At 51.1% G+C, this 27,278-nt stretch overlaps 1 long non-coding RNA gene across 2 annotated transcripts; it reads right to left on the bottom strand.

Annotated features, from left to right (window-relative positions):
- Positions 1–17,512: 17,512 nt before the first annotated feature.
- On the bottom strand, positions 17,513–21,683 carry LOC135329100 (uncharacterized). 2 transcript variants are annotated; one of them, XR_010390316.1, is made up of 5 exons: positions 21,309–21,683; positions 21,161–21,233; positions 20,414–20,554; positions 20,094–20,238; positions 17,513–18,859 (listed from the first exon to the last, which is right to left on the bottom strand). It is a non-coding gene; the product is annotated as an uncharacterized LOC135329100 (long non-coding RNA). The 2 variants fall into 2 exon arrangements; XR_010390315.1 differs by having other exon boundaries at positions 21,161–21,683.
- Between the last annotated feature and the right edge of the window lie 5,595 nt (positions 21,684–27,278).

Here is a 27,278-nt window from a genome sequence, read left to right as displayed (position 1 = left end):
AGGAATTTAAATGCCCACAGGCATTTCCAACAACTCCAGGGCCTCACCCAGGGACATCCCCCCCGCCAGGGCTGGAGGCTCCCAGGGGCCAAGACCAGCTCCCCAGCATCAGCAGCCCCTGACTGCTCCCATCCCCTGGGGTCCAGTCGAGACTGCCCATGCCAGGCCAAGTCCTCCCTCACCTCCGCCACACACTCCCTGGGTGCGGCTCCCCAAGGCCAAGGGGAAAGTGGAACGGTTCATGGATAAATGAGCGGCCCAACCTCATCTCTTCCCCATTACCTCCATCACACCCTGTCCTGCCAGCCCCATCTCGTGGGCCTGCCTCCCCTCTCACCCACCCCGCAGGCCTCCCCCACGCCAGCACCAGACATACCTGCCCAAGCTGGCAGGCCCTGCTGCGCACCCGGCCTCTTCTCCCCAGGCCGACACGGCGAAGGCCACAGGCGACCTCCTTCCCTCCTGTGCACATGGGCATCATGAGCAGCAACACACCAACGGCCACCGACCACGGGGAGAACCGTTCTGGCACAGAAACCCCACGGCCGGAGCCCTGAGTGCATCCGTGTTCCCATGGCGATAACGGCCACTCAGAATGGAAGCAGAAGGGGACCAGGAGGGGGCTGGGGGAGACGGCCCTGTAGCACTCGCCTCAGCACTGCCCACCACGGCTGCAGAGACCAAACCTGGGAGCAGCCAGCACTTGCTGCTTTGGACTGCGTCCCCCACTTGATGCCCAGCTGCTTTCCCAATCATGGTTTCTTCTGGGTGCAGAGGTTTGGGCCCGCCACTTGCAGCAGGACAAGAGCGCCCCAGCACTGTGCTGATGCTCAGAGAGGAGGATGTTATGCTACGATGCGACCCATCGTTCTCTGTCCCCACCAAAGCCCTCAGGCTGAGACCCCATCTGGGCATGTGCTGACACTCCCAAACCAGCCTGGATAACCGGTACTACACACTGAACCCCAGAGGTTTAGGAGCACTGTGCAAGGGAGCTGGGCGTGTGGTGCTGCACATGCAGCACAGCCCCTCTGCGCTGCTCCCACTTTGCCTGCTGGGGAGCAGCGCTGAGTCCAAGCCCAGATGCCACAAAACAAGACAGAGCCCCCAGCGCGGAGCCTGGGCCGAGCTGGCACCTCCTCTCAACCCTGGTCCTCAGGGTGTGCAGCAGCTCAGGGCTGAGCCCCAGGGTCCTGCAGGGGCTGGGGATCCCCCTGCCGTGGGCCAGGCCAGGGTGGTGGAGCCAGCATGTGACCAGAGCTGGTCGGTGCCTCCTGGCTGGCAGACAGGGTCCCAGGGCCAGCGCAGCCATAGCCAAGGCCGAGCGAGCTCAGGAGCCCCACGCTGACTCTGGCTGGGCTGCGCAGGGAGGGACTGGGGTATGGCATGGCCCTGCACCACTGCTCCCAGCACTGGCGGCCCAGAGCTGGGCTCCCCTTGCTGCCCCGCACGGCCCCCAGGGCAGCCAGGAGCCACGCAGCGCTCCTGCGGCAGAGCCCAGCCCCTGCGGGGCAGCGGCCGGGCCCCGGGGCCCTGCACTGCCCAGGCACATGATGCCAGGCTGCCCCGAGGCCCCACCATGCCCCGCCCTGCTGCCCACAAGATGGTGCCTGGGCCGGGGAGGGCCGCCCACCGGGTCACGTGGCACTAAGGTTGCTATGGCATCGTCCCCCCCATGCGGCCCTCCTGTTGGCTGGCAAGAGGATGAGGGTGGGGATCCCTTGGACTGACAGTTCTGCCAGCCAATCGGAGTCTAGCATTCAGAGTCTGCAGGAGGGGAGGAAGTTGTGGGGCCTCATCTGGAGGAGAGAAGAGAGAGGAGAGAAAGAGAGAGCGAGGGGGGGAGAGAGAGAGAAAAAGAGAGAGGGAAGTGAAAGAGAAGAGGGAGAAAAGAAGGGGAGACGAGCATGGAGGAGCGAGAGAGCAGCGGGAAAGCAAGAGAGCAGGGCAGAGCTGTGCTGGCAGTGACCGCTGCTCCCTCGCCTCTCCCTGTCACACTGAGGTTACCTCTGCCTTCCCCACAGCCTCCTGCCCTCCCTGCAGAAATGCTTTCTCCCCAGCTTTGGCCAGCCAAAAGCCCTCCCGGCCTCACTGAGAAGCACGGGGCCCTGACAGCAAAACTGCCCCAACCCTGTGGGGGCTGCAGGGCCAGCGCAGACACCTGCTCTCAGCAGGACCTTTAGCAAAGGGGGCCATTTGTCAAGCAATCTGGGTGGGGGGAAATGGCCAAGACTAGGCATTTCCCCCAGGGCTGGCCTACCCTGGAGCTCAGATTTAACTCTGCTCCTGCTTCTCTGAGCCTGGTGTCCTTTCCCATGGCAAGAGCACGCTCCAGCTGCTGCCTCTGCAGTGCAGCGCCTGTGCCCATTGCACAGCCCCGGAAGAAGTCCCCCACCAACCACCTTGGCCATGGGGGCCTTGCAGATGCTCCTGAGATCACTGTGCCTCCAGCAGGTTGCAAGGTATCCCCTCTGGGCCCTCCCACCCAGACACACCAGGGAAAACCCACCCTTTGGGAACAGGGGTCACAAAGCCACCTCAGGGACTAGCTTTGGTCACTCGCTGCTTTGGGGCACTTACCCAACATCTCCTGCCGTGCACGCATCCTCCCTCCCTCCCTGTATACTGGCAGGACAGTGCTCCCTGCCAGGGGCTTCTGACACTTCCTTGCAAACAGCATCACCTGTGCTGAGAAAAAAAGCCCCTCGTGGGTAAATGAGAGCAGAACTGGGACAAGACCAACATGTGTCTCTCCGGCACCCCAGGTCCCAGGTCAGGCTCCTGCCCAGAAAACTCCAGCCTAAGAAACGCTGGCTGAGGACTGGCTGCCTGCTGTGAAGAAGCCAGAGATCCTAGCTGCTCCCCAAAATGACCTGCCTGGCAGCACCCAGGAGGCAACAGCTGCAGATGCAACCAATATTTAGCACTACCCCAAGAGCACTAACAAACAGAGCCACTGTTGTGCCCCACACACAGTGTTGCCCCCCTTCCCCCCAAAAAATCCCAGGGTAGCAGCGGGTTGTCAGGGAGCCCCAGCGATGGGCACAGCAGGCCCCAGGCCCAGACATTTCTGCATATCCATGGACAAGCGCTAAAAGCTCCTTCACAGCTCCCCCCACCACAGGAGGAGAAGGCAGAAGAGCAGTCAGCACCACAACCTGGTGTAGCAGAAGCCAAAATATCCCCCCTCGTCATGGCAGGGCAGGACCGGACCCCAGCTGGACACCACTCCCTGAGCCCTTCATGGCAGAGACCTCGCTGTAGCGAGACACACAAATCACCGCACACCCTACAAATCGCCAAGAGACCTCTACTTTTCAGATGAGCCTTTGTTACCTGATTATTTCCCTATTTCAGTTATCTTTTCACTTCAAGTATCAAGTATCTTCAAGTATTTAGCCATTCCTGCAAGTATCATTGTTGCAATTGGCATTTCTCCCACAGGAAAACCCACAGGCCAGGACTGGGGAGGGCTGAGATTAGCCCCAGTCCCCTTAGCAGCTGCTTCAAGGAGAGATTTCAACTCTGGCCCAGGAAGAGGTCTGGACCCATCCTTCCAGACGCTTCATCCCCAATAACCCCTCCAGGGACTTGGGGACTCCTGTTCCAAACCTCAATACATCCGCTGCTTGCCTCGGGACCCCCAGCAAGGGCACAAAGCACCCAAGGGACAGGGGGGGCTTTCTCCAAACGCTGCCAGTGACTCCTGCCCCACGACAGGCTGTAACACAAGAGCCCCAAAATCTCTGCTTCCCTTAGTGCTTACTCAGCCCAGAGTTGAAAACACAATTTGAGCAGGTTTGCTTTTAGACTGCCTGGAAACCTCAACACACTTTCCTTCCCCTGCGCTCCTCCTGAGCGGGCTGCTCGCACCTCCTTTCCTCTCTGTCTGCCCTGGCTGGGGAAAAGTGCCCAGGAAGTCTGCCTGCAGTGCTTCTAGTTGGGCTCTTCTCATTGCTTGTCCAAATGTGCCACAGAGCCTAGGAAGGGGATTTTCCTGCTCCAAAGATGCACAACGTGCCTGTCCTGCATGGCAGGAGCAGGGTACAAATCCAAGTGAGGAATCAGAAGGGAGCTCCATGGGCCCTCCCAGCCCTTGCTGGCTCCCTCAGGAGACTCCTTTCCTCTGAGATACCAAGGCCTTGCCTCCAGGGATCAAGACACTGAGCTTGCTAAAAGGAGCTGAGTGCCTTCATGGCAAAATTCCTGTTATCCAAGAAGAGTTGGGGTCATTTCCATGCAGGAGGTGCTGCCTCCATCATGTCAAAAACCAGATGCTCAAACGCGGAAGGAGGCACAACAGGCTCCATGGCACCCAGTCTGTCTGCTGGACCCTGCTGCTTCATTTCAGGCACCACTTTGCAAAAGGAAGGAAAATCCATGGCCCCTCCTCAACTCTTTCTCTCTCTGGCCCTGTTGCCTGCCAGGAGCCCCCAGCCAGCTCCTGCCAGGTGCAACCAAGCGGCTGCTGCCACCCACCCCAGCTGCATCCTGCCCTCTCCCTCAGCAGTGCCACTGCTTCCTCCCTCTGACCACTCCCAGCCTTTGGGCACTTTCTGCTTCTGGGGTTTGGGAAAATGCAGCAGGCTCAGAGCAAAGCAGAAGCACCGCAATTCAAACCCCAGGGAGGGGAGGTAGAGCAAGGCCATTCTTGCACAGCCCCAGGGCAGCCAGGGACCCCTGGGCAGAAGGATGGGATGGGGCAGCCCCAGGATGGACCAGAGCATGACCAGGAGCAATAAAAAATCTCCGCTCACCCTCTGGTCCTTTCCAGTCCTCAGCCTTGGTATCCTGTTCCCCTCCAGCTCCCTCATGCCTGCGCTCTCCCCAGGCTCGTTGAGGGCAGGCAGGGGGACTACAGACCCCACACCCATCCCAGGGAGCCCAGCTGCCTCACTGACCCCAGCCCAGCTCTGGCCACGAGGCCCCACTGCCTTCCCACCACCAGAAGAGCTCAGCTCTCCAGCTCTGCCCACGCTCTGTCCCCGGACCCTACTGCCCTCCCACTGCTCGAGAACCCCCGGTATCTGGGGGCCAGGGGGAGGCTCCCACAACCATCAATGCCCTGAGCATTGCCAGGTCCCTGCTGCATGCTGGAACCTTGGGCCGGGCCGGGCCAGGAGGGGGCTGATGTGCTGGAGCCCCCCTGGCTGGCCCTGCTCTGGCAGCACTGCTGGGACCATGCTGGAAGTACTGGGAGCAGTTCTGGACTCCCAGGACAAGACAGACATGGTCGTGCTGCAGCAAGTCCAGCAATGGGCCACACGGATCATTGGGGGACTGGAGTATCTGCCACCCGAAGCGTGGCTGAGGGAGCTGGGACAGTTTAGCATAGAAGAGGGGAGACTCAGGGGGACCTTTTCAATGGGTATAGAAAGAAATACATGATGTGGGAGGGAGAGGTTAAAGAAGATGGAGCCAGACTCTTCTCAGTGGTCCACAGGGACAGGACAAGAGGCAATGGGCACACAAGGAAAGACAGAAATTCCATTTAACCATAAGAAAAGCCCATTTAACCATGAGGGTGACTGAGTCCTTTCCTTTCCAGGGGCTCACTGTGCTGCCCTTTGGCATGGTGTGCTAGCAATGCCTGCACTCAGAATGGCTGTGGGACCTCCACCAGGATCGGCCCCTTGCTCTGCACCTTTCCCTTGAGTCATCCCGGCTCTCCTGGAGTCCTGCATGGTGACAGTGCTCAGTCCTCCCCGAGAAGACCTACACTTCACCTTGGGAGCCAGGAACTCACCTGTCAGTGTGAGCCCTGCTCCTGCGCCTCCTCCACCAAGCTGAGGACGCATAGTGCGCTGTGCCCAGGACTCCCCAGCGGAGCTGGTCGCCTCGGGGGGACCTGCTGCCGGGCCTCTCTTGGTCAGGGGAAGGCTCCCTGTGCCTGCTGCGCCACCTCAGGGGCTCCTGCCATGCTTTGCCACACGCCGATGGCAGGGCATGCGCTGTGGGGGCAGAGTTGGCTGGGTCCCTGTCAGAGCTCTCTGAGGTTTCCCCAGGAGAAGCTTTGGCTGCAGGAGCCCACACAGAGCTGGTGCAGGAGGGCCCCACACCTTCCTCCTCCCCAGGGGCCTGGCCGGGCTCAGACACCTCCTCCTAGCTGGGGAGTCTCTGGCCCCGCATGTGCTGCAGCCACCTGCGGCCATCATGGTTCTGCCTCGGGCACCTGCTTCGGGCCCTCTCTGGGGCCCCAGCATGGCCACTGTCGCTGCCACGGGAGCTCCTGTGCTAGAGGGCTGCAGAATGATGCCGCCTGCTCGTCGTGGAGTGGGAACAAAATCTCCCTCCTCCATGGCTGGCCGAAGAGGAGCTCTCGGAGTGCCCAGTGTGGTACTGCTGGAAGTCGTCATCCACTCGCACCGTGTGGAGGACAGAGTGAAAAGGGTGCTGGCAGAGTGGTCACTCACCTCTGGTTTCTGACCACTGCCGGATACAGGCAAAGCAGAAGCTGTGCAAGCAGAAGGCAGTGTAGTCAGCGTTGTCAAGTATGTCCAGGCAGAAGGGGCACAGCCCATCTGGAGAGGCGTCCGGCAGCATTGCCTACTGCAGCTGGCTCATGCTGGCACCAGGGGAAGTGCCACCATCCTCTGAGAAGTTCTCCTGATGATGCCACGTCCTATGAACAAAAGAGATGTAGAGTTCATGAGCTGTCCTCGAGACTAAAAGAGGAGAAAGCAGAAAAGCTGTGGCAGTCAGGATCAAGAGAGACAACCACCAGGAGACCATCTCAGGGGACACAAGGGGCACCTTCGTCAGCTCCTCCTCAGCAGGGAAGCGTGGGCACTGACTTCCCAACACATGTGCACAGGTGTTGCAAAGGCCAGAAGGCGGTTCCCAAATTCTGGGCAATGGCAGCCCCAGCCTGGGAGTGGGGCAGGGTGGAAGCAGAGCATCCCAAGCCCTGCCAGCCTCCCCATCTGGCAGAGCCCACCCACACTCTCGCCAGACAGCCAGCAGCATGGGCGGGGGGGAGGGAGCCTTCTCCTCCTTGACCCCCCACAGAGTGTTTGATGGAGGCACTGGCGGGGGTGGGGGAGAGCTGGCAGTCCCCAACAGGCTCCCAATGCCACACTGCCGGCCACACTGCCTGCCTGCCTTGGATCAGCACAGCTCACCTGCACACGTCTGTCCCTGCACAGCAGGGAACACCCCATATGCCTGAAGAGCTTCCCAGCGCCCTGGCACCTCTGGGCACCCCCGGCCACGGGACACCAGCCCTGCGGGGTCCACAGCCCCCACGTCTGCCAGGCAGAGCTGCTGCTGGCCGTGGAGCAAAGCCCAAATGTGAAGCGACCCTGCTGGGCACCGGGCACCTCGCGTGCTGCCCAGCGGGGAGCCTGGGGCAAAGTGAGCAGGGCCCGACTCTGCAGCTGTCTGAAAGCAGTGATGTCATGGGAGTCCCAGGAACTCTGCAGTGACATCACCGGGGTCTCGGGGCTGCACCCAGGAGACCCCCCAGCTTCAGACACATCCTCAGTGCTTGCAAAGTCCATTGGACAGCCCTCTTCACCCCTGTGTGTTTGCCTGGGTTTTTCCTAAGTGGGCCTGTGGTGGCTTCAGACTATGTCAGAGTTTGCATTGGCTTGAATGACAGTCTAGGGCGGGATTTTGGCAGAAATCTCAGACTCGCTGAGCTTTTTTCCCTTTTCTCCTCTGTCAGCAGACTTCAAGCTGAGTGCTGCCAACCAGCAGAGTGGCCAAATTCAGCCAGAGCCATGCTTGTGAACTGGGCAATGTCTTCTGCCAAGCAGAAAAGCAACCTCTTCCCTCTGCTCCCCACCTTCCCTGGGCCATGACAACGCATGCCCTGCATGGAGGGGTTGGGTCCTTTCTGAAAAAAGCCCAACTGGACAAGAGCTTGGGGATGTATTTGACACAAGAGGCAACAAGCAAAAGCCTCCCCAGGCAATGTCAGAAGCGCCCAGGCAGAGAGGGCAGATTAGAGCTCAGATGGTGCCAGCGGCATTGCCAGGTGCAGCTGGCTTGTGCTGGCTCCAGGGAAAAAAGCGCCATCATCCGAAATTCCTCCCTCCTCTGCTGACATCACAGACTAGAAAAGAAAGAGACACTCAGCCGGTGACAGCAGCGTGGAGTGAGGCAACAGCTGGGCTGCATTGCAGGCGATCCACACCAACCTCCCATCTGCCCTGCAGGCAGCCCCGCTCCGGCCCTGGGCTCAGCGCAGATCTTGTGGGAGGGCACCGTCCCACAGCCCTGCTCCGACAAGGCGAGCGGGCAGGGCTTCGCCTGGCCCAGGCTGCCTCTCTCAGCCTCTCTTCCTATGACAGATGCTGCGGTCCCTTCATCATCTTTGTGGCCCTTCACTGCACTTGCTCTGGTAGCTCCATGTCCCTTTTGTCCTGGGGAGCCCAGGACCACACGCAGCACTCCAAGTGTAGGGGGGAGTCCGTGAAGGCTGTGTACAGAAGATGCCTGGCCTCATCTGGGGATAAACAACACTAATCAAGCATTGGACTGACAGCAGGGCAGGGCCCATCCCCGTGGGCAGTGTGGGCAAAGAGCCCGCGTGGGCAGGGGTGAGTTGCGCCATGGGCACAGGAGCGGAGCTGGGCTGCCCCACGGGGTCCCTGTGTGTGCCGAGCCCATGAGATGCCCTTGGCTGGGGCCAGGGCAGAGCCCAGGTGCCCTCGGCCCTTGGGAGCAGAGCGCAAAGGCAAGGCCAGAGGCCAGCTGGCCGTCCTGCGGGACGTGGTCCAGGGCTCGTGTCCCCTGCCCCTGCCCTCCGTGTGCTCCTTGGCTGCCTCAGCCCCATCTGTCCTCTGCTCCCACCTGCCCCGCACAGCTTTGGGTGCTCTGGGTCTGCCCTTCCTCACAGCCCCTGCTGTGGCCGAGTGCCCCCCAGCCCCCCAGCCATCCCCGCTGCCAGGCGCTTCTGATGCGCTCGATGGCCTCACAGCTCTGTGGCGGCAGCAACCTCACTGTCCCAGCCCTGTCCCATCCCACGGGGGCAGCAGCCACAGAGGGCTGTGTGGGGAGGCCAGGGCAGCTCCAAAGGCTGCATCCGCTCCCAAGCCCTCGGCCCCAGCCCCGCCATGCTGGACGCCATGGGGCTGGCTCAGCACAGCTGGCTCTCCCTGCTCTGGGGCAGTGGCAGCCTCCTCTGCCTCTGCCCCGGCTTCCTTCTGCTCCTGGCTGCCTGGGCCGCCCTGCGCAGCCAGCGCAGCATCTCTGGCCAACACTGCCAGGTAGGAAGGAGGCTCCGGGCAGCCCTTCCTGGGGAGCCTGGCCAGCCTGGCCCCATGGCGAGCGACTCCTGCCCTGCAGGAGGCCCCGGCTGGTGGGACCCACACGCACCATGGGTCGGGGCCTGGGTCCTGTGGGTTCAGCCGAGGCCACGGTCACAATGCGGGTGATCCTGTGCCTGCAGGTCTCTCCCTGGAACTGGTGCGGGGGGAGGCACTCAGAAGCCCAGGACCCAGGCGAGGCTGCGCCACCCCAGTGCCGGCTCCTGCTGGGGATGGCGTGCCCACCTGGCTGGGCTCATGGCCCCAGCATGGAGCTGGGCTCCAGGAGCTGAGTTCACACCGCACACGTTGGGAGGGAGGCTGTTCCCAGGGGGCTTGCCATGGGACAAGCCCTGCTCTGGGATGCTGGGACGTGGGGGTGTCTTGTCCATCTCTGCCCTGCTGATTTGTGTGTCCCTGCTGGGGGCTCCCAGCCCTCCCCTACCTCCCGCCATCCTGGGGTCCCAGCAGCTGCCCCAGGCTGGAGTGCATCCATGCTGGGAGGAACCAGGTCCCAGGACACAGGGCTGTTTGGGGCAGACCCACTCGGCCCTGCTCAAGGTGCTGTGTCCTCCTGCTGTGTTGCAGGTGATGTGCAGCGGATGTCCAGCTGCAGGGGCCGGCTCCTCGCTGCCCACGGCGGGTCCTTGGGCCAGTTCCTCTGCTACGACCTCACCTGCGGGCCCTGCAGCGAGGCTGCCCGGGAGAGGCAGCGAGGGCTGCGTGCAGCGCGACAAAGCCCCTGGGCCTCTAGCAGTCCAGGGTCGCCTTCCTCAGGGGGCTCCAGCCTTGGGTGGGGTGCAGTGTGTGGAGGAGACTCCTTCCCCAGCACGGGGCCTGCTCAGTCCTGCCCCAGCCCCCCACCCCCCGACCTCAGGCCTCACAGCTGGGCCAAGGAGCTGGAAGACGCAACTCGATCACTGCCCAAGAGAGACGTCAGCTGCGAGGCTGGCTTGCCTGCCACCCCAGGGTCGTGCTCAGTGGATGGTGGTAGCAGCCAGCCTGCTGGTGCTGACCCTCACCCCGTGTTGAGGCTGGAGCTGGAACAGCGTTGTGGGAGGAGGTTGCGGATGCACACCATAAGGAAGTGCGTAGAGACCCATCTGGGAAGCTTCCCCGCTGTGGTGCAGAGATCCCATGAGATGTCCATCTGCGGGCTGGTGCCCCCCACGCCCCTTGCCCTGCTGCACTCCGGCATAGTGCCTGTCTGCTTCCACATGACGGAGGCCCTGTTCCTGCTGGAGGAGGCCCGGGAGGCCCTGGAGCTTTATGTCCGGGCAAAGAGGCTGCACCACCAATGGGACTTGTCCAGGAAGTCCCTGGGAGCGCATGCGCCCCAGGCACTGGTGTCAGCCCCCTGACAGCACTGCGCAGACACCCACATCCAGCACCTCCCTCGACATCCACCGTGCCATTCCCAGGCCACCCAGCACCACATGGAGCCACAGCCTGACCGCTTCCCTCTGGAGAAGGACCAGATCAGCAGCTGCAAAAGAAAGACATACCACGAGGTCTGGCTTGGCATGCCTCCTGGCCTGGTGCAAGAGTCCCAGAGAGCAGAGCCCAGCATGTGATCACCCACATCCCGTCCACATTCTTACTAAATCCTATTTCTAGCTCTTTTTTGCGTGGCCGCATTCCCTCTTCTGCACAGCATGTGTGAGCTGCTGGCAACCCTCAAGCTGATCGAGGTAGCGAGGAGGCTGGGGTGGCTGCAGGAGGGTTTTGCTCCAGTATCACCCCACAGAGCTGGGATCAGGCTCCTGTGCTGTGGCTGTTTCTCTGGGGCACACATGGCTCTGGGGGTAAAGAAAGGCCAACAGCATCTCTGGGTTGAGTGGAAATGCCTACTGAGGCTCTGGGCTCACCATGGACTGGTGGAGCGATGCTGAGCAACTCAAGAGGCTCGCAGAGGGCCTGGGGTCCTGGGGGGCCAATGCAGGACCCTGGGGGCACCAGGACTCACCCACGGCATGTGTTGTGGCATGCGGAGAACAAAGGGTCTCTCTGCAGTGGGGCACAGCCATGAACCTCCTCTCCCAGCAACTTTCCCAGTGCTAGTTACGGCCCGAATTTGTGTCCTGATTGTGCCAAGCCTCAGCTTGGATTCACAGCTGATCTGTTCACATATACCGCGGCTTCTCCACAGCTCAATTTCACCTCATTGAGTCTTGGGATGGAGCATCGTTATGACCGAGTGGCTTCCCATTGCCTCACCCCACAGATGTGACATGGAGGGATACAGGGGAGGGGGACAGAGGCAGTGGGGTGGTACCCAAGGGACCACAAGGGGCCTGAGACAGGGAGCAGGAAGCTCTCACCCCACGGAGTCCTTCCTCCCCACCCGTGCTGAGCCTGACCTGTGCTGGAGCCAGGAAGGACAAAATAAACATCAGCATCACCTAAACTGCCCTCCTGAGAGTGTAAAATCGGGAGTAAGGCAGAGGGGCCTTAATAATGTCATCCCAATCATGTGGTGGGCAAACCCACCACCATCCTCCTCCTACTGATGAAGAAACTGGGACCGTCAACCAACTCTTACCCGCCCCACCCCAGCCTGGGCAGACTGGGGCTGAGAAGAGGTAGCCCCTGCACAAGACATGTAGGTGTATTAATGAGACTTTGCCTTTAATAAGACTCTTTATTTGAGTTTTTCCACACTAATTTGAGATGGACTAATTATAATGCTCTAATTGGATGGTTACTCATGTGATGACAGCAACAGCAAGTCCTTGGCTTGGCCCCTAAAGGGTGCTCCCCTGGGGTACAAGCATGTCTCCTCCTGCCCATCACAAGCCTTTGAGCATGATCAGTCAGTGCAGGATGTGGGCAGCCCCTGTTTGGGATCCTGGGGTGTTTCAGGGTCCTGTCAGCATCTGCCTTAGCAACCCCAGGTGAGATCTCCCCCCTTTCCTGAGGGCTGAGAATTCCCCTCCATCCCTTCTGCCCCTCTGCATCCCCCACACCTCTCCATCCCTGCCTGCCTGCCAGTCCCTGCCTCCAGCTCTCAGTCAAGCTCTTCTTCATCTCTCTCTCTCCCCATGTGTTCATCCCTTCCCTCTCCATCACCCACCTCCATGCCTCTTCACCTTCCTCCATCCTGCTGTCTGTGCATCCTTCCTGTCTGCCCTCCATCCCTCTTTTCCTCCCTTCCACTCTCCATCCCTCTGTCTGGCCCTCCATCCACCTCTTGGGTGTTCCATACTTCTATATCTCTTTCACACCCTCTGTCCAGCTCCCCCTCCTCTATTCCTCTCTCTGTTTTTCTGTCCACAGTTACATCCCTCTTTTCTACCCTTCTGCTCCCCATTTCTCTGCCCAGCCCTCTGGCCCTCTCTTTCTGACCCTCTGTCCTCCTCTCAGTCTTTCACCTTTTGCAGCCATCTGTCTGCTTCTCCATGCCTCTCTTTCCTCTTTTCTCTCTCTGTCCAACTCCCCCTCCCTCTTGTCCTCTCTCTGTTCCTCTGTCCACCTCTACATCCCTCTTTTCCTCTCTTCTGCTCCCCATTCTCTGCCCAGTCCTCTGTCCCTCCTTCTATCCCTCTGCTCAGCTCCTTGTCTTTTTGTCTGGGTCTCCATCCTTCCCTTTCTTTCTCCATCTCTCCTTCCAGCTCTCTATCCCTGTCGCTCTCTCCCCATCCCTCTGTCTGGCTCTGGCAGTCCCTGGCACCACGGAGCAGAGATCCTGGGGAGGGGCTGGGGGTGCTGGCTTACAGCTGGGCTGCTGGTGTGATGGAGCTGATCCTGGGGCACTCGCCCACCTGGGCGGGGTTGGAGGAAGAGTCTGGGCAGGATGATTGGGGCCAGATTGCTCTTCATCACCCACAAAGATATACCACGGCTCTTTCTTTCTCTTCCTCTTGTAAAGCAAAGAGCCAGATGTCTAATTTGGAGTAACGTTACATGAATAACACACAATCAACCTGCGCCTGTAACCAAGCAGTACCTGAGATGTCCTGCTCTAGGGCATTATTTTCAATGACATATTTACATGGTAATTTAAAACATTCAGCAGAACTACAAGCACATTTTAGAAAAGAAAGTCTCAAGTAAAAAAAATTTTTTTAACTTTGTTTCACAGGAAAATCTTGAACAAAAATCTGAAGAACCACTTTTGACTGGTTTTGATGGTAATTTTAATGCTTGGATAATATATTTTGAATTTTAATGGTTAGAATTGTTTTGATGATGTTTATCTGTTGGTTTTGATGCTAAGTTGCGGGGTTTGATGGTAAGTTTAGTCTGAGCATTGAAGGCTTCTGTCGGTAAGCTCTGCATCTGAAAGACAGAGAGGAAGTGATGTCATTCCCTGTCATGATACTCAGCATAAAACTATCTGGCTGAGGGTTTGATTTCTAAACAGCAAAGGCTTGAACCTCCAAACAGCTTGATCTGCTCTGAGGCTACAGGAACAAACTCGCTCGAGAGGGAGGCTTCCAAAACCCTTACATGAAAACTGACTGTATTCCAGTTTTCTGCTAAGAGTGGTGTACTGTACAGAGGATTAGGATAAAACTACCTGCTTTAATAGCACATGGTAGACCTTAGCTAAGTGAAATCTGGTGGAAGTCTCACCTAGAGGTTTAGCATGATGGTTTACCAATGATTTTCCAGTCAAGCTGAAGAAAAGGAAAGACATGAGAAACACCCAGTAATCATGGAAAAACTGCTGATTATGCTGTAATCCTTGCTTATTTGTAATTCTTCTCTCAGTGTTTATCTTTGGACTTCTTTTCCTTCTTGACTTTATTTTTTTTTTCATTTTTGATCACCTGAAAGCTCTTTCTCTATCTCTCTGTGATTTTTTCCCCTATTTTGGCTTCACTCCCCTCTGCACAGGTATGCTTTCTTTTTCTGTTTCTTTGTCAGTCATTTTTCTGGGAACAGCCCTCAGAGTTTGAATGAACCTGTTGTCCGAAAAGCGGATTCGTTGCCCGGTGTGCAATGAGCCAATAATTACACACTCAGGAGAGACATTTATTTATTTATTTCAGAGTTGCGCAAGCCTGGGTGCTCGGTGGTTTTCCACAAATCGAGCACACCCCCCCCCCCCCCAAATTTTCAGGTAGCATTTATACAATCAAATTTGCCATATTTGTGACTTCCTTCCTCTTATTGCCATATTTGTGACTTCCTTCCTCTTTTACACTGATTGGTTAATGATTTCCTCACATTTCCCTGGGTCCCACCCCTGCTTCTCAAGGTCCTGGTCAATTAATTAACACTGCCCCAGCTGGGTCAGTAGGTGTTATCTTCCAAGGCCCTGAGGAAGAAGACATAATCCAGACCCCTTAATCATCACTGTTTTAACAGTGAGAGGAAGCTTTTTACTTCCCAAGGTCCTGGCGCCCAAACAGGCCTTATTTCTCAGCCTTGGCATCCTCCCTTTCGGAGAGTGGGGCACAGGAATGCAGACTGCTTGTAACTCCCTTATCTTTCCAGCCTGCACCAGCTCTGAGGCCTTTTCTTAACGAACTAGGAGCGCAGCCTAAGGCTTCAGCAAATTTAGCTACTTATGCTAAGCAAGTGTGCGGCTACTCATGCTAAGCAAATTCTGTCTAAGATAGAAGTTATCCAAATCTACCTACTTCGAACATTCTTTCTGAGCTTCTCAGGGTTGTCTTGTAACAAACCCACACAGGTGGAAGTACCTGGCTTTCATGAGAAGATTTTTCAGATTGCTGCTGAGGCACCGAACAATGATGTGAGGCTGCTCTGCGGCTGCTGGAGTGGTGCACATCTTCTCTAGAGAGTGGATGGTGAAGCCCTCTGCTTTTGTAAGAATCCTTACAAGACCTGTTGCTGTAAGTGTGACTTGATTTGTCAAAGTCCTTATCACAATCAGACAACTCTCTGCCACCTGTCATTACAGAAGAGGAATGGTGATCACTGTAGCATCTGCACTGTTCCCATCTCCATGGTTCACCTTGACAGGATCTTTCTCTGCTCCAAGCTCGCTCTCTTTTGGAATGAGTACAGCAATTCCTGTCTTGTTCTGTTCTTCTTCTCTTTCAGGATCTGAAAACAGGACATTTTCCAAAGCTTCTGCCATTATCAGGGATGTTTCTTTCATTATCAGAAGAGCTATACATGCTTTCATTTCAATAAACCTGCTCATGGCAATTTTGCTGCTTTGTTTCCACCACGCAAAAGCACCCCTCCTGTGAGAACGACCATCTGTTCTGCTTCCATTTTGCTTGTCCTGCTCTCCAGAGACAGTGTTCTCTCTTCCTTCTGTAGTGCTCTTTGTGAGTTTTTCTACAGTGTTTTTTCTTATCTGTATAGTTATTTTGTAATTATCTACTTCTCAGATAACTAGATAGATAACTAGATAATTGAGGACTATTATGTACTTCTTATCTACGTAGCTATTAGAAATGTCCTTTGTATCTTGGCATGTATCATCTGTGGTATCCAGAGACACAAGATTTTTAGAAGTATGTTCAATGTCACAGAGGAAGTTTGCCCTAATATCTCTTCAGTCTCTGATGTACAAAAGGTTTTCTTTCAAAATAAGTCCAGTTTCTTCTGATCTTCTAGGTTTGCCTTTGTCCCCACTGCCTTCAAACTCACACTGCCCAAGCAATTCATCCTCAGTGTCCAAGGATCATTTCCTGACCTTGTGCTGACCTTTGGTATCGGGATGCACATTACCAGCTTTTATTATAAGACTTTCAGCAACTTCTTTGTTGGTGGAAATTGTTTCAGAATCTGACTGGATAAAAAGACTCTCAAGATCACAGCTCAAGGTGGTAGGAACTCTTCTGGATTCTTCACAGACAAGCGGTGCTTCCATCACTACAGTTTCCATAAGAGCATCAGTCTCAGAATATTTTTGCGGTCCAGAGAAAATGCACAAAACAAAAATGCCTTCACATTCAGTGAAGTGAAAAAGAGGAAAGAAGAATGCAGAAAGTATAGACAGGATGACAAAATGAAGAGAAAAAAAATCTATGTAGAAGCCCAAGTTTTCAGTGAGGCATCAGCCACATGTTTTTAATATCCAATTAATACGTTGCAGTGCTGATCGCTAGTTCTGTTCATAACACTACGTGCAGTGTGGAATTCTCTCAACTGATTTAAATCTTCCCATTAAATAGTGTCAGTAGAGAGATAAACCCGTGCTAACCTCATATAAAATCTTACTTTAATCAAAGCATACTTATTTTACCTTATTTCCTTGGACAAGCTGTTAAATAGGCTGCCTGTGAGGGATTATAAGATTCTCTCTTGAGCGACTGGAGGCAAAGCTATAGGCATCTGTAATTAAATTATACAAGGTAACAGGTAGGAAGGTACTGTTGGGAGTAGAAAACCACTATTTGCAAAATTTCTACATTAGGTGTTAAATACGGAAATTTACACTCCCCCTTCCCAAAACAGAGTTCATGAAGATCTCATGTATTATTATCTCAGCTAAGCTTTTCTAAAGTTGACAAGTTCTAATATATCAGCTGTGTTCTGTAAATTCTAATTGGTTAATGACACAAAGAGCTACAGTGAAATGTGTGCTGTGTATTTTCTCAGTACTTCGCCTGGATTAGGAACATGATAATAATCCTGAATACTGAATACATCATTGGTGAGAAATTTTAGATGCAACCAACACAACTCCCTCTTCCCAGCAATCCATTTGTTTTAGAAAAGAAAATCTCAGAAGCTTTAGAAGGTTGGATGTGGCAAGTGGAATCATGAAGTTTTACTCCATTTTTTTTTAGATTCATTATCTAAGCTAATAGCACCATGGAGTGACTCGGTTTTGGGTTACTCAGGCTGGCATCTTTCTTCTTCAGAACTCTGACAGGAAGAATGGGAAATCTTCAACACATGGACTACCTTCCAAATCACAATTCCATTTGAAGGTATTGCATTGCAGTTCCTTTCTGCTGAGCTCTTTGAGTCCTTCTCATTCTTTTCTGAAGATTCTGCACCATAAGGGACCATGTTGTAAGAAGTCAAGGGAGACAACAAGAATTTCATCAGCAGCTTCTTGTTTGGAGATGTTAGTAGCAATTGACATGGTGGATGCATCTGAGCTAGACTCTGCTGCAGAAGAGTTTGCAACTGTGTGTCACAGCCCGAAAGCAGTCGTTTAGGACGACTTCCCTCTCCTTGGGACCAACGACCAAGTTCGTGATGCTCTTGGACTGAACTAAGGTGAAATGATGCCAGCCAACCAATCAGTTTTATGACTTATTAATACAAAAGACAAGGCATGTGGCTAAATATGATAACTCGATGATGGCTACCTTAACTAGATAAACAAGTCCCGTGCCACACGATTTGAACAGATCTTATAGACTTTCATCAAAAGAGAGGAAGGAGAGAGACAGAAAGAGAGAGAGAAAGAAAGAGAGATCACCACCCGTGGATCCAGCGGTGTCTCATTGGTCCTCTTCACCCTGGGTGTCTTGGAAAAGTTCAGGGCCAAATCAAGGCAAATTAAATAAATAAATTGTAATGACGCGCGTGCAGTAATTGCAGCTCGAGCCGGGTGCCTCCGAAGAGGGACCACAAACAAAGAAATCCCTGGGCAATTATAACTTTCCAGTCTAAGCTCTCCACCCCTCACGCAGTAATTCAGACCAATAGTAATATTCAGGTCTGGGGTCCCATGCTGCTCATTGGGTCTCATCACTGTCCCTAGGCAGGCTGTTTATCTTTCCTGTTGCGGTTTCTGCTGACAGAGGTGTCTTCATTCCTTGGGTCCCACCCTTGTCTCTCAAGGTCCTGACGACCCGGAGATAGTAATTCCAGCAATTAACACTGCCCCAGCAGTGACAGTAGGTGTTATCTCCCAAGGTCCTGACAAGGGGGAGATAGTCCAGACCCCCCCCACCCCAATTAACACTGTTTCAGCAGTGAGAGGTGGCTTTGTTTCCCAGGGTCCTGGCGCCCAAGCAGGCCTTATTTCAAAGCCTTGACCTCCTCCCTCCCGGAGTGTGGGGCACAGGAATGCGGACTGCTTGTAACTCCCTTATCTTTCCAGCCTGCACCAGCTCTGGGGCCCTTTCTGACTGAACTAGGAGTGCGGCCTAAGGCTTCAGCAAATTTAGCTGCTCATGCTAAGCAAGTTTTATGGAAGTTGTGCTAAGCAGCAATAATTTACACTCCAGGTCCAAAAGTCTCTGCCTGATCGTGGTCTGGTTTTTCGCAGGCTCGGTGTGTCCTGAGTGGTCGCAGGGAGACCATTTCGGGGTTGCAGCAGCTCCGTCCTGTTTCCACAGGGAACAGATGGCTTGTTCGGGGTTATGGTTTCCTGCAAAATCTGCAATGTGCGCAGGAAGGCTTTCACCTTATGTACCAAGAAACGTTTAAGGCAAAAATTCACTCATCTGTCCGCCACACTGTGGATGAAGGAACAGGCTTGTTTAGATCCTCATCCACCACAGCACTGCTAAAACAGTCAGGCTGAGACAGTTTGATGTGCAGGCAGTTTGTTATGAAGTGATCTTTTGTTTTTCTGAGGGATCAGCAAATAAAGGCCTGGTAATTGCCTAGTTTTGAACACAAGCTGTTGGTGGAGCCGAAGAAGGCCTTTCTAGGGTAACAGCAATGGTATTTGGATCTTCTTTTAGGGGTTCATTTCCATTTAAATGACTTGATTTCTGCATTTAAAAAGAAGAGATTGCAAGATGGATATATGCAAACACACAGCCTTTAAAATCCCCAAACAGAATACTCTCCTACTAGATATCGCTACAAACGGCCTCGACACCTAGATAGAAAAAAGCCACCCTGCTTTAATTATATATGCAAGTCCAACAAGTGTGGTTAATTTCTACATTCAGGTTTCTGCATATTGGTATCAAATGAGGACCATTCTTGAAACCCTACCCAAACAGCTCAACATGGATTAAAGCTATTCCAAAATATATATGTTTTTCTCCATTAAACATTCCCTGAAAACCCTGGAATAACTGTTCTTATGCTCAGGAAGGAGACAGTTTGGTTTCACTGTCTCAGCTAAAGTGAAACTACTAAAACTAAAACAAATAATCTCTTTTTTTAATGTTTTAAGCATTGGTAAGATCCACTTAAAATGTATCAAGAGGATATTTATCAGAGCTGTAGGAAGCTGAGCTGGAAGTATAAAATAATGGAAGCAGCACTGCTGCAAAATTTAGCATTAGCTACTATTTGGATGATTCTGGTTGCAGCATAAGGGCTGTGAAGAAAGCTGCAGTGAGGGAGAGAAAATAAAACTCAGATGCTAAAAAAAAACAAATCCACTACTAATTTGGTATCATTATCTGTTGCTTTGCCCCCAGATCACCTTAACCATACAAGGAGGAAGCCATGGTCATGTAAATCTGGCCTGCTTACTACTGGCCCCCTGCTGACCAAAGAATGGATGGGGATAAGACAGTGCTGCTGATAACTAAAAGGCACATTCTCCAAGTGTGAAATCATAATGTCTTGGTAAACAATCGCGCTCTTAGCTTAGAATTGTTCTTTCAGCCCACTCTTGAGTTAAATCCCATTCAAGATAATGATCTTACTACTATATCTATCCCCTTCAGAGCAATAACTCGTCTTTATACTATCTATGGTATTAATTGCTCCTCCTTCCTAAATTAGCCAACGACAGAGAGTAGATATGCAGCAATTCACACAAGTGTAGCAGTTGAAAGCCAAGCGATTAAAGATAATGACATGGGGAATTTCAGATAAGACAAATGAATTATTCAAATAGTAATTTTCTCCTTGGACAGGAAGAAAAATACTTACGAGAAGAAGAAGAAGAAGAAGAAGAAGAAGAAGAAGAAGAAGAAGAAGAAGAAGAAAGTCAGTAGCAGGAAAGTAAATGTATTCTGAACACATTTTAATACTTGTTATTACCTGATATTAAAAAGTAAATAAGCTTGCTGACTGAGAACCATTTTGATTTCACAAAAGACTACAGAGGCATCATTCATCTCATATCAAAGTCTACCAGCAGCCTGCAAATAAAAGCAGCCATGTCTTCAGAGGAACTGCACACTTTCTAAATGAAAACACAAAGAGAACTCTTCAGAACAGAGAATACACCATAAAAGATCAAATTAAACATGAAATAAAACCTTTTTTCCCTAAAAGCAGTGGTTACCAGTAAAGTTTTCATGCAAGTACCTCCTCACCAGCACAGAGCTCACCCTGTTAGAAATGAAATTGTTATTTACCTTTGTGTAGCAGAAATAACGTCCTGCATGACTACTGACACCTCTATATACCAGGACTGCATATAAGGCATAGAGGAGTGGTTCTCCAACGGATTGAGATGCGTATGTTCGAAGATCCAGATACTCAGGATATTTCACATCCTAAAGAGAGACCAAGAAGACGCAAGAATTATCCTGGAATACTTTATGAAATAGCCTGATAAAAACACATCAAAGAACACAGACTAGAAGTACTTAAATGTATTTACTGGTTCACTAAAAAGAGGTCCTCCCAATAAACAACATGGAGTAATTTCAGTTGCAGAGAACTGTTCTCTGCAAAATCAGCTTTCATAGCAGAGTATATGTTTACCATCACATGAACTTTATTGTTGCCAGAAGAGAAAAAAGAAATACTTATTGCAGTGATTTTCCTTTGATATCTTCAGTCTACAGTTATTGTCTGTAGATATTAACAACTTTTAGAAGACTATTCTGCTTTGGGAAATCTCCCATTCCAAGAAGACAAAGTTGCACTACAATTTTACATATATATATACACCTTGCTAATCTTCCCACCAGTGAAAGCTGCAAATCTTTTCAGAGATATTGTGAGATGTATTGTAAATCTCTTTGATGCAGGAACCATCTCTTTTACACCTTAAAAACAAGCACAACCAATTTTTTAAAGTATCTTTTTTTCCCCCAAAAAGAGTCAAACCAGTTTTGATGCCTCACACATGCCTATGCTATTTGAGTGATACTTACTTGCACTTTTCTTTTCATAAATCCATATGCTGCATTTCACATTTGCTAATTCAGAGAAGATGGCAGGATAGAACTACAAAACAAAGCATTGAGAACATCATCTTTTGACAGACCATCTATTTTTATTATGCCAGAAAGTAAGGCTTACCACCAACTCATAATGTAGCAGGAATCTCTCCCTAGAGCGGATGACCACAATGTTACACAAGGCAGCACTTCTTGTGCTTTCAAAGAGGTGTCAAGAATGGAAGGCATGAATAGTGATGATAAAATGTGTTTTTCTCTAGGCAATAGAGCTGGATAAGTCTGTGTATTATAAGCAAATTCTGCATAATTCACAAATATCAAGGTATTGCTGAAGTCTTGACTCACAGGAATAGTTCCATGTTCTGGCCATTGCTCTTATCTGCAACAGAGGAGAAAGCTCTGGCTGACATAAGAACATCAAGAAGCATTCCAGAAAGAAAACAGCAGTAGAAATCCTGTTAATGAATTTCAGAGAAATAATTCTGAGAACTAAATAGCTCATGCAAATGATTAACACCCCCCCTCCCAAGCTAAACACACAAAGCACATTTTTCCATCAAAACTGTGTCTGTGTTACTCCCCACTCCCTTCTCCCAGGCTCACAGGAGCTGCAGGCAGCAACACATCCAAGCCCTGGCCTGGAGAGATGCAGAAGGAGCTGTTTGGCCCCAGCTCAGAGAAATCTTGGGAAAGGAGAGCCAGAAAAGGCTTGACAACTGATTTCTTCCTGGTTTCTTCTGCCCTTCCAATAAATACTTGCTTGGATATAATTTTGGCAGCAATACTTGTGAGATTTTTCACCCATCATATTTACAACTCTCCCTCACCCTTCTCCCCACACACACACACACACACCTCCCCCTCCATCAGGGATAGTCTCATCCTCTCACTTCATTTTTTTATGCACTTACAGAAGTTAATTATAAATGGATTACCAGTTAACGTTGTAAGGTTGTTGATCAGTAGCTGCTTGTGTTGTGTCTTTCTGTTTGCCAGAGTGCATTGAAGGTGTGAAACAGTATGCCGGCTTATAAGTGCTCCTGATCTTACAGTAAATCAGTGCATAACGAGATCTGAATTCCTTTGTTTGACTTTCCTTTTCCAGAACTACAGGCCAGGCAGCCTCACCTCAGTCCTTGGGAAGGTGATGGAACAGCTCATCCCGGATACCATTTCCAGGCTCATGAAGGATAAGAAGGTGATCAGTAGTAGTCAGCATGGATTCACAAAGGGGAAATCATGCTTAACCAGCCTGAGAGCCTTCTGTGATGGGATGACTCGCTGGGCAGAGGAGGGGAGAGCAGTGGATGTTGTCTCCCTTGGCTTCGGCAAGGCTTTTGACACTGTCTCTCATAAGATCCTCATAGGCAAGCTGAGGAAGTGCAAGCTAGATGAGCAGACAGGGAGGTGGACTGAAAACTGGCTGAATGGCAAAGCTCAAAGGTTGTGCTCAGCAGTGCAAAGTCTACTTGGAGGCCAGTAACTAGCGGTGTGCCCCAGGGGTCAATGCTGGGTCCAATATTGTTCAACTTCTTCATCAGTGACCTGGATGAAGGGACAGAGTGCACCCTCGGCAAGTTTGCTGATGATACAAAACTGGGAGGAGTGGGTGATACACCAGAGGGCTGTGCTGCCATTCAGAGGGACCTGGACAGGCTGGAGAGATGGGCAGAGAGGAACCTCATGAAGTTCAACAAAGGCAAGTGCAGGGTCCTGCACCTAGGGAGGACTAACCTCATGTACCAGCACAGGCTGGGGGATGACCTTCTGGAAAGCAGCTCTGTGGAGAAGGTCCTGGGGGTCCTGGTGGACAAGAAGTTAACCATGAGCCAGCAATGTGCCCTTGTGGCCAAGAAGGCCAATGGTATCCTGGGGTGCATTAGGAAGAGCATTGCCGGCAGGTTGAGGGAGGTGATCCTCCCCCTCTACTCAGCCCTGGTGAGGCCGCATCCGGAGTACTGTGTCCAGTTCTGGGCTCCCCGATACAAGAGAGACATGGACGTACTGGAGCGAGTCCAGCAGAAGGCTACTAAGAAGATGAAGGGACTGGAGCATCTCTCATATGTGGAAAGACTGAGAGAGTTGTGACTGTTCAGCCTGGAGTAGAGGAGGCTGAGGCGGGACCTTATCAATGTGTATAAATATCTGAAGGGAGGGTGTAGAGAGGATGGGGCCAGATTCTCTTCAGTGGTGCCCAGCGACAGGACAAGAGGCAATGGGCACAAACTGAAGCACAGGAAGTTCCATCTGAGTATGAGGAAAAACTTCTTTACCGTGAGGGTAACCAAGCACTGGAACAGGTTTTCTAGAGAGGTTGTGGAGTCTCCATCCTTGGAGATATTCAAAAGCCGTCTGGACATGATCCTGGGCAATATGCTCTAGGTGAGCCTGCTTGAGCATGGGGGTTGGACTAAATGATCTCCAGAGGTCCCTTCCAACCTCAACCATTCTGTGATTCTGTGAAACACAACAAAGCAGCTGAGGAATGAAGACAGGGACAGAAAAGGCCTCTCCTCCCACACAGGTTGCAGCCCTCGCAACACTGAGGTTTCAGCCAACCGCAGCAGGCATTCTCCACACCAGGGCAGCTAAGACAGGAGCCTGAAAGGTCTTGAAGGTGGTGAGTTTCAAAGGGAACTTAGAGGACAACAAAAGGGGAAACTGAGAAGACCACACTGAACTCAGGCAATCTTACCCTTTCTGTGTAAGTAGTATATTTCGCACAGCCGAGTAATGCTTCTAATGTAGCAGAAATAACTTCTTTCACAGAGTACCACGGTCTGAGAAAGCTTTCATTTTTCCTCTCTAATTACGATTTACATATTGATAGGTATGACCATGCTAGAGGCATGCTCTGAGCAGGGAGGACATAGCTTCTTCCTCAGAAAATGTAAATAACAGTGAGAAGTTAGTATATACGCTTTATGCTGCATTCTCTGAATTGCCTTTTTGTGATTTTTGTATAGATACTCTGCTTACAAACAGCTGTTTCAGGACTTGTTTTTCCACTTTAAAACTTATCAGAAATAATGGCTGGGGTTGAAATATGCAAGAAGACTGTGTGATGCCTTCCATTGCCTAGGCACAACTAAGCTGTTAAGCTTTTGTGATTTTACTCCTCAGCTCCTGAATCTTATTGTTCCACATGCACAAAAGAATGACGTTTGCCTGGGCAGTGTGGTTAGCCTACAGGCTCAAAGGCACTGCTTAGCGTCCTGTGCTTGTCCCTGTGGCTGAGATTTGGATTCCCATTTGCCTGTTTTTCCTTGACATCTCCTCACCTCCCAAAGAATCTCCTGGGTGCTGTAGTTTAGTTGCCTGTTACAGGCAAAAGGATCGCAGAATCATTTTTATAAATTGACTTAAGCTCCTCTGCAATATATTCCTTTCATTGAGAGTCACTTCCAGGATTTCCTTTTTAGGGAACTGCATTTATTGGGTGTAGGGACAGACAGTGAGGGATCGGACAAGATAGAGTTAAGGAACCGAAGGCCATGGGCTGAATAGATAGCAGTATGGGAACATAGGGAGTAACCGCACAGAATGAGGGAACATGACCTTTGGGAAGGTATAACGTGGCGCTTGCAAGGAGAAGAGAAAGTACCGTAAATCACTGTGGGAAAGTACCAATCCGGGCTAGAGCTTATATATAGGGCTTGCTTGCTTGAATACAGTTGATTCTGATCCAGCACATCGGAGTCCGTGAATCAGACCGCCACAACTGGGGGCAAGTTTATGAGTATTTGTTCTTGTACCAGCATTACTTGTGAGCACAACTGGTTCTCTGTCCCTAGAGCAACTTCTATTATATGTAACAATCATATTTCCTCTGTCTTAGTTTTGCTATGTCAAATTACATTCTCCTAGTGTGCTTTTGAATGATTGGCACTTTGTTTTTGGAGCATCTTCATAGCTTGCCTTTGTCACTTTTTGTTTGAATCTCAGTTCCCTTTTTTCAAATGAGACCAGAATTACTCACGCTATTTTGTATGATATCTCTCAAGTGACAGTATGAACAGTTCTGTGGCTGCTGAGGAACTATTGCTTTTTTCATGATTCTACTGGTGGATTAGTAGTTGATGATTAGCTGATATGCTCCGTTTTGTATCTGGATAAGAATTTGCAGCAACCTCCACATTTACTGAGCCTTGGTTTAGAGCAGAAATTCGTGTGCTTCTGCATTTTTTGTACTGAGGAGTTAGTCAGTAGGTGCTGCTGTCAGTGCCGGCCTGGAATTCAGAGCTCTCCTCTGGGCACTCAGTGGGAAATAACGTGGGAATGAGGGTAATTCGTGAAAGGCTCTAGCAACTTTGTTTGCTGTGAGGGAAGAAACTTGACGGCTTTCAGGAGAATGCTCTTTGTCATTAAGGGAATAAGTTCAGCATATGATCTTTAGAGCCACTTTCTGAATGGATCTGAGTGGGGTAAGGCTGTATTTGAGGACGGAAGAGGATGTTGCAGTAGTTGAGCTCATCATGCCTTGAGGAAGAGATGTAATTATGCAATAGCTCGTGAAGGCAGTACCTCGCCCATGTTCTGCAGCCTGTGCAAGACTTGAACAAGGGGCATAAGAATGTATAAAAAGGTTCAAGCCAAAAACTATATGCCTCGTAATTATCCTCCTGCGTGCATCATAATTAATTGAAGCTCTCTCAGGAGTGCCCTTCTCGATCTGTCCTGCTGTTTTGGTCACATCTGTGAACATGAAGTTCAGAGGAAATCAGGGGGAATAGATTCACAAATACAGTTACTTTGCAAGGCTCTGGCATACTGTGTGCCAAAGTCAAGCTGCATATAAGTACCAGGTGCTTTTCTAATCACTCTGTTATGGAAATTAGGCTTGTTGGCCACCATAACAGGGCTCGACCCTAGGTTCCCGCAAGTACAGTTCAGAGCCAATCAGAATCAAAGCAAATTAAATAATTAAATTTTAATCACGCACGTGCCGTAATTACAGCTCGAGCTGGGTGCCTCCAAAGAGGGACCCCAACCAAAAAAATCCTGGGCAATTATAGTTTTTTCAACTTAAGTTTCCTACCCCTCACGCAGTAGTTAGACCAATAGTAATTTTTAGATCTGGGTTCTCCTGCTCCTCATTGGATCTCACTGATGTTCCTAGGTAAGCTGTTTTTCTCCTTATCTTTATTTTTTGCGGTCTCTGCTGACGGTTGTACCTTTATTTTGGTTGGGTCTTACTGTTTTCTCTCAAGGTCCTGAGGAGGAGGAGGAGGAGGTGATTCTAAATCATAACAATTAACACTGCCCCAGCAGTGAGCTAAGGCTTTGCCCCTCAAGGTCCTAATGCCCTGTCTTATTTCAAAGCCTTGACACCCTCCCTTTTGGAGTGTGAGACGCAGGAACGCAGACTGCTTGTAACTTCCTTATCTTCCCAGCTGGAACCAGCTCTGAGGCGCTTTTCTTCCTGGACTAAGTAAAAGTTCATTATTTTATCTAAGTGCGGCCTAAGGCTTCAGCAAATTTAGCTACTCATGCTAAGCAAGTTTTAGAGAAGTTGTGCTAAGCAGCTACAGTTTCAGTTTGCTATTCCTTAACAGTCCCCCCTTTGTTTTTATTAAGTATCCCTGCTAATGCTTTAAACAGAGTTCTCGAAGCCTTTTGAGGCGTACTATCACTTTCCATAATCTTCTGTATAATATAATCATAAGTAATAGGCATAACAGTTAACACAACTACTACTGGGTGCAACACATGATTATAAATCCCTGTTGCAGTTGGTGACCATCCTAGAAGAATTTGCCAGCCATGATGTTCTCTGTCCTTCTTTACCCTTTCCAAGATGTGGTGTATCTCTTCCGCATCATGATGAATGGTGATGAGAGGTTTTTTTTTTTTTGTCCATTGTTTCGGGCGAGTTCTAGCAGTCGACGCAGGTCATCATGTTGCAGTAGTTTCTTCACCAGTGTGAGATTCATTCCAATGGGGGTAGGTAGTAGATTTTGAATTAATGTATAATTAGATTGTAACAATTGATAAGATCTAATAGGAGCTGAATAATTAAAGTCGCATCCCATAATTTTGGGTAAAGTTACAAATACAAATATTTGAGTAATTAATTACTTGTATCTACAAC

This window comes from Dromaius novaehollandiae, chromosome 8 (genome assembly GCF_036370855.1).
Source record: "Dromaius novaehollandiae isolate bDroNov1 chromosome 8, bDroNov1.hap1, whole genome shotgun sequence".
NCBI classification, from domain to species: Eukaryota; Metazoa; Chordata; class Aves; order Casuariiformes; family Dromaiidae; genus Dromaius; species Dromaius novaehollandiae.
Note: the sequence above shows the minus strand (reverse complement) of the source record. Positions and strands in the feature narration are given on the sequence as shown.